Below are 6,224 nucleotides of genomic sequence, written 5' to 3'. Positions count from 1 at the left end.
CATCTGAAATGCATCTAATTAGCTTCTTTCTATTTCATTCCTCATCCATAATCGGATACAAAAGCAAAGTAATCTATTTTATTCCTTACAAATATTTAAAAGGTTAGGACCTAGGCAATACTTCCACCAGGCTGCAGGGCATCCAGGCAAGATGACCATTAACTTTGATACTGTTATAACTAAGCTTAATGACTTTCTAACAAGATATATGATAGGATCATGAATATAAAATAATTAATACTCCCTCCATTTTTATTTAGCTTGCATATTAGCTTTGGTCAAAGTCAAATTTGTCAACTTTGACAAAATTTATAAACAAAAACATAATATATACAATAACAAATTAATAACATTCAATTCACTATTCACATCATATAAATTTGTTATGATAAATGTCTATATTTTTTTCTATAAACTTGATCAAACTTTACGAAGTTTGATTTCAATTAAACCTGAGTAATAGATTCACAATTAATAATCATCATATTCTTGTACTCCATTTCATTACAGATCAATGGCTAATGCTCAATCATAACGCATGTCAATTGTAATCACTTGCATGAAGTTGATCATATAACAATGCATCTCAAACAGCAAATCAGCACCAACTGCAAAACTGTAACCAGAAGATTTAGCATAAGGTACAGGCATAAGGTCATACTGCTGCTACTAGGCCTAACAAATACTGCTCAAGCGACGGCAGAGAAAAGGGTAGCTAATTCCTGAGAAAATTGTGAAATTAAAGATGACATGATCACTAGGACGGTGAAGGCGTAGGTCTGAGTGCCATGGAATTCCATGAACCATTGTTATTTCAGATATCGAACTGAAAAACGCATTCCTTTCATTGCCTTCATTCTAAAGTTTCTTTTAGTTAAGATACATCATCCACCGAGCAGATAAACCAAACAGAAGAAACCTAAACTAATGTTGCAATCCTGAAACCTGCGCGAGAGCTTAAGCAACCACATGTTTTAGAAGAGCCTTGTTACCGATTACTTTACTACTACAAAAAATTTAGGCTCACCTGTTAAATTTGTGAGCTGTTCACCTGTTAAATACTACTCACAAATTTACCACATGTTTTAGCAGAGCCTAAATTTTTTGGAGTAGTATTTAACAGGTGAACAGATAACAAATTTTAGGTGTTTCAAGTACAAGGACAAGTTTATTCGTTGATAGAGAAAATGTTAAATAAGAGAGCAAGGTTCTGTTTTGCCAGATCCAAATTATGTTAAAAAAAAGATAAAACTGATTGAGTGATAAACGATGGATTGGATGCAAAAAGCCTCAGATTGTAGTTTTTTTCATAGCTGAAGCTGCAAAGTATATTTAACACCATCACAGGCAATTCGCTCCAATCCACGAATTAAACAAACCAGGCAATAGAAATCAGAACAATAACCATAAATTCAAAGTAGCTGCCTCAGTGGTAGTGACAATGTGTTTGATCGTCATGGAACAATCCGATAATACGTGCATTTTTATGCATCATCGGCAGCCAGTCAAATCCCATGAAAAACAAAATCAAAATCTCGAATCGACTTGGAAAACAGAAACATCAGAGAGATTCCCATTATAGACTTGGTCTATCATAACCATTAGATGGTTCTGATGTCCCTGTCTGATTGTCATCACCTGCTTCCATGGATTCCCAACCAAGATCCGAATCGCCTAAAACACAGCTGGCGAACGAGAAACACGATTCAAAAGAATAAGAGCAAACACAAACAGAGACAGATCTGAAAGAAATAAAAAATCTACTCAAAAACAGAACAACCTGGCTTGGGAAATTGAAAACATCAGAGAGATTCCCATTATAGACGTAGTCTGTCATAACCCCAAAGGGTTCTGATGTCCCTGTCTTGCTATCATCACTTGCTTCCATGGATCCCCAACCAAGAAACTACTCAATCCGCAAGCTAAACTACTTCACAAACGACATCTGCTGGACGATTGACGCACGATTTTTTATTCTACCTGCTGTGTTGTCGTATCGTGCGCCATTCATCCGTCCGCAAGGAAGATTAGAGGAACCAAAAGGGGGAGAAACGAATTGAAAACTCGAGAGAAAGAAATAAACCGAGGGCGGCGGGCGGTGGGGGCTGGGCGATGCCTCCTGATCCCTACGGCTTGCGTATATATAGGTGCGGCGGAACATCTAGGGTTTTCGAACGTGGGCCTGCTGGGCTATATATCTGAAGGACTCGGCGTATCAAGTTATTGTAGTGGGCTGTCTCAAAAAAATTATTGTAGTGGCCGAGTTATGTGACCGAACAATCTCGGCTCGGTAATACGGCGCTGTAAGCGCCTGCAGGAACGCGAACTGGGCCGGCCCAGGAAACGCAGCGACGCACAGCTAGGTAACAAAAATTGAGAAAATGTGCGGTAGGGCGAGGATTCGATCTCTGAACGCCCATGAGGTAACATTGGAACCCAGCACTCAGCCAACCTCCCATATACTATTCATTTGGAGGACAAATATCCTTACTATATACACAGCCTATATGCTTATTATTTTATGATGAAATGAAATAAAAAAAGAAAAATGAATGCACAATATAAAAAACGTGCATTTCAAAGAAAGTTCATAAAACTGAAAAGGTTCCTACAAACAAAAAAATGAATTTGAGAAAACTTCACAAATTTCTAAAATTTCACAAAATTTAGGATAAAGTCCATGAAATTTCGAAAAAAGTTCACAATTTTGGAAAAAGTTCATTGATTTTGAAAATAGTTCACCGATTTTGAACAAAAAATTCACCAACTTAAAAAAGTTAATCGATTTTGAATAAAAAAGTTCATCAAATTTGAAAAAAACAGTTCACTGATTTTGAAAAAAGTTTGTTGATTTTGAAAAAAGTTCATGAACTTAGAAAAAGTTCATCTAAATTGAAAAAAGTTCATCAATTTGAAAAAATTCATCAAAATTGAAAAAAGATCATCGATTTTGAAAAAAAGCTCGTTGATTTTGAAAAAAAGTTCATGAAAATTGGAAAAAGGTTCATCCAATTTGAAAAGGTTGATAGAATTTCAAAAAAGTTTATCCAATTTGAAAAAAAGTTCATCGAATTCAAAGGGGTGCAAGGGGAACCTGGTCGTACAAAAAGGAAAAAGGAAAAAAGAAAAAAGGAAAAAGGAAAAAAAGGAAACAAGGGAGAATAAAAGAAAGAAAACATTGTAACTTTTCAGGATCAGTTGCGTGGTGGGGTGGTAAGGGATGCATGTAGCGATGAGCGAGGTCCCAGGTTCGCGTTGCAACCTAGTGCATAGTTTTTTTTGCGTTCTAAAAACAAGAAGAAAAAACCTCAGGCATCCCTACATGGGTCGGCCCATCACGGAGCGCTGCATGCGCCAGTTTGCGAAATGCACACAAACGGGCGCCTGCAGCGCTAAATAGGAAATGACCGGTTTATCACGTCTCCTCTTTTTGTTTCAACCTCACGCGGGTCTCTCTTTAGTTCTCAGAAAAAAATAATGCAGGTCACTCTTTGACTCTCTTTTTTTCCTTGCTTGACCATAAATAAAAAACGCAGGTCTCTGTTTGACTCTCTTTTTCTCCTTGTTTTTTCTTTCAAACATCAGTAACTTTATTCCTCAAATGATGGCCATATCGTTTTTCAATTTTAGGAAGAATAAAGTCAGGGGGGAAAGAGTCCCAAAATTCTGAAACTCTAGCACTAAAGCAATGTTTTGCCAAGCTATCAGCTACTAGGTTGGCTTCCCTACAGCAATGAACAAAGGTAACATCAGAGAACTCCATCTCCAAGATTGTTGCTTCGGTTATAACTGCAGCGTCACCGCCCATGTATGCCTCTGGGTTTGAAGCCGCCTCAAGAGCATTCAAGTTGTCTGATTCAATAGCAATTTTGGTGCACCCTACATTAGCAGCCAGGATAAAACCATACCTGATTGCATTTATTTTTGCGGAATCTGCCGAAATGACATGAGGCAGAACCCAGCTCGTCGGTGCAATGAAGTTCCCATGTTCATCTCTCGCCATGGCTCCACAAGCCTCGGCCATTGTATCAGCATGGAATGATGCATCCACGTTAATTTTCACAAAACCCGAGTCAGGTTTCCTCCATATCTGGTCTAACTTTCGGGTTGGCTGGTTTGAAGAGTTTGCTCGAACAAAGTTTGTGGCCAATACCCTAATCGATAGGGTCGTTCTGTCAGGAGTCTGTATGGTTTCCCCCTTCACCGCTTGTCTCCGCTGCCACCAAATGTACCACATTGCCACTAGTATGAGTTCTGCTGCCGGGATTTCATGTATCACAAAATCAGATTGTAGGAGGATCTCCTGAGTGATGGACCCCGAGCGATCTTGTAGCACTGCCTTCTAAATAGTATCTGCCAGCTGAAGTTCATTCCACACTTCCATGGCCCTTGAACATGTGAAGATGCAGTGTTGTATATCCTCCAAGCCAATTTTTCAGAAGGGACATTGGGGGACTACAGGAATATGTCTTCCAGATAGAACACCGAAGCATGGCAACACCCCCTTTAGAACCTTCCATCCAAAGTGCTTGATTTTTTCCGCGACACGGAGATGCCATAGCTTTTTCCACACTAGGTTGATCCGAGAACCACCTGGGGCATCCAATCGACCATAGTGGCGACCAAACTGGTGGTTGAACTCCACGTGATAAGCAGATCACACCGAAAAAGTACCAAACCTTGTAAACTGTCAAGCAACAAAATCTTCTACAGCTTCAACATGCAAAGGAATTTGTAAGATTCTAGTAACATCCACGGGTAAAAAATTGTCTCGAAGGAGCTCCACATCCCACTGACCCGTGTGCGGGTGTATTAGTTCTTCAACCTTTGACACTATAGTTCCTCCCTTTGGTGTGATGATCCTTCTTGACTCACTAGAAGGAATCCAGGGATCATCCCATATGTTAATGTGTGAGCCAGACCCTACCCGCCAAATACACCCTCGCTTGAAGGTCTGTATACCTGCAACAATGCTTTGCCAAGCGAATGATGAGCCCTTTTTGGGCCCTGCCATCAGAATGTCACCGTTTGGATAATACTTAGCACTCAGAACACGTGCACACAGAGATTCAGGATTTTGAAGAAGTCGCCAACACTGCTTTGCTAACATAGCAAGATTAAAGTTGTGAAGGTCCCTAAACCCCATGCCACCCTTCTTCTTTGGAACACATAATTTCCACCATGCAAACCAGTGCATTTTATTTTATTTTTCTCTCCATCACCCCACCAAAAACCTGAGATCTCATCTGTTATTGACTTGCAAACCCCCTTGGGTAATTTGAAGACAAACATAGCATAAGAAGGGATTGCTTGTGCCACCGATTTCACCAAAACTTCTTTGCCTTGTACTAATAGTGTTTTTTCCTTCCATCCCTTCAACCTTTGGCAAACTCTATCAATAACGTGTTGGAACCAGTCGCTCCTGTCCACTCCGACCATTGTCGGGAGACCCAAGTTCTTGTCAGTCAGTGCTTTCGTTGGATATCCAAGATGCCACACACACCTTCCCTGACCAACACTCCAGTATTAGGGCTGAAAAAAATACTGGATTTTGCATTACTAACCCGCTGACCTGAGCTTGCACAATAAGTATCTAATATCCTCTTCAAGGTATGTGCGTTTTGATATGTTGCTTCCATTAGAATAAGTGAGTCATCGGCAAAAAGAAGGTGTGAGATTGAGGGCGCATCCCTGCAAACCCTTATACCTTCCATTCCACCAATGCTTTCTTCATGGGCCAGTAAACTGGACAAACCCTCAGAGCATAATAGAAATAGGTAAGGGGATAACGGATCCCCCTGCCTAAGCCCCCTCATGGGCATGAACTCATCAGTCTCTGTGTCATTAAACCCGATCCTATAGCTTACAGACGAAACGCACTCCATAATCATTTCCACCCAACTCGGGTTAAAGCCCAGTTTCAACATCATTCTCTGTAAGAAGCCCCATTCAACTCGATCATACGCTTTGAGCATATCCAGCTTGACTGGACAAACACCATTAGATCCATGGGCCTTCTTTTTTATTGCATGAAAGCACTCATAAGCCACTAGCACATTGTCTGTAATTAATCTACCTGGAACGAATGTCCACTGATTTGGGGAGATTACCTCTGGCGAGATCTTCTTGAGTCTGTTTGCTAGCATCTTAGATATAATTTTGTAGACCACATTACATAAGCTAATGGGTCTAAACTGAGTTAGTACCTCCGGGTTGTCCACCTT

The 6,224-nt window shown here is 40.2% G+C and overlaps 3 non-coding genes and 1 pseudogene across 3 annotated transcripts; all 4 read right to left on the bottom strand.

The window, feature by feature from the left end:
- Window positions 1-1,282: 1,282 nt before the first annotated feature.
- LOC123118212 (small nucleolar RNA Z267) lies at window positions 1,283-1,354 on the bottom strand. Its single transcript, XR_006457772.1, has one exon. It is a non-coding gene; the product is annotated as a small nucleolar RNA Z267 (small nucleolar RNA).
- Window positions 1,355-1,422: 68 nt separating this feature from the next.
- On the bottom strand, window positions 1,423-1,500 carry LOC123118327 (small nucleolar RNA snoR122). The gene has a single exon (XR_006457872.1). It is a non-coding gene; the product is annotated as a small nucleolar RNA snoR122 (small nucleolar RNA).
- A 55-nt stretch (window positions 1,501-1,555) lies between these two features.
- LOC123118217 (small nucleolar RNA R44/J54/Z268 family) lies at window positions 1,556-1,645 on the bottom strand. Its single transcript, XR_006457774.1, has one exon. It is a non-coding gene; the product is annotated as a small nucleolar RNA R44/J54/Z268 family (small nucleolar RNA).
- Window positions 1,646-1,796: 151 nt separating this feature from the next.
- Window positions 1,797-1,885, bottom strand: LOC123118216 (uncharacterized; annotated as a pseudogene).
- Between the last annotated feature and the right edge of the window lie 4,339 nt (window positions 1,886-6,224).

The sequence above is a fragment of the Triticum aestivum genome, chromosome 5B (genome assembly GCF_018294505.1).
Source record: "Triticum aestivum cultivar Chinese Spring chromosome 5B, IWGSC CS RefSeq v2.1, whole genome shotgun sequence".
In the NCBI taxonomy this organism is placed as follows: Eukaryota; Viridiplantae; Streptophyta; class Magnoliopsida; order Poales; family Poaceae; genus Triticum; species Triticum aestivum.
The sequence above is the reverse complement of the archived record's forward strand: the minus strand, read 5'-3'. Positions and strand labels throughout refer to the sequence as shown.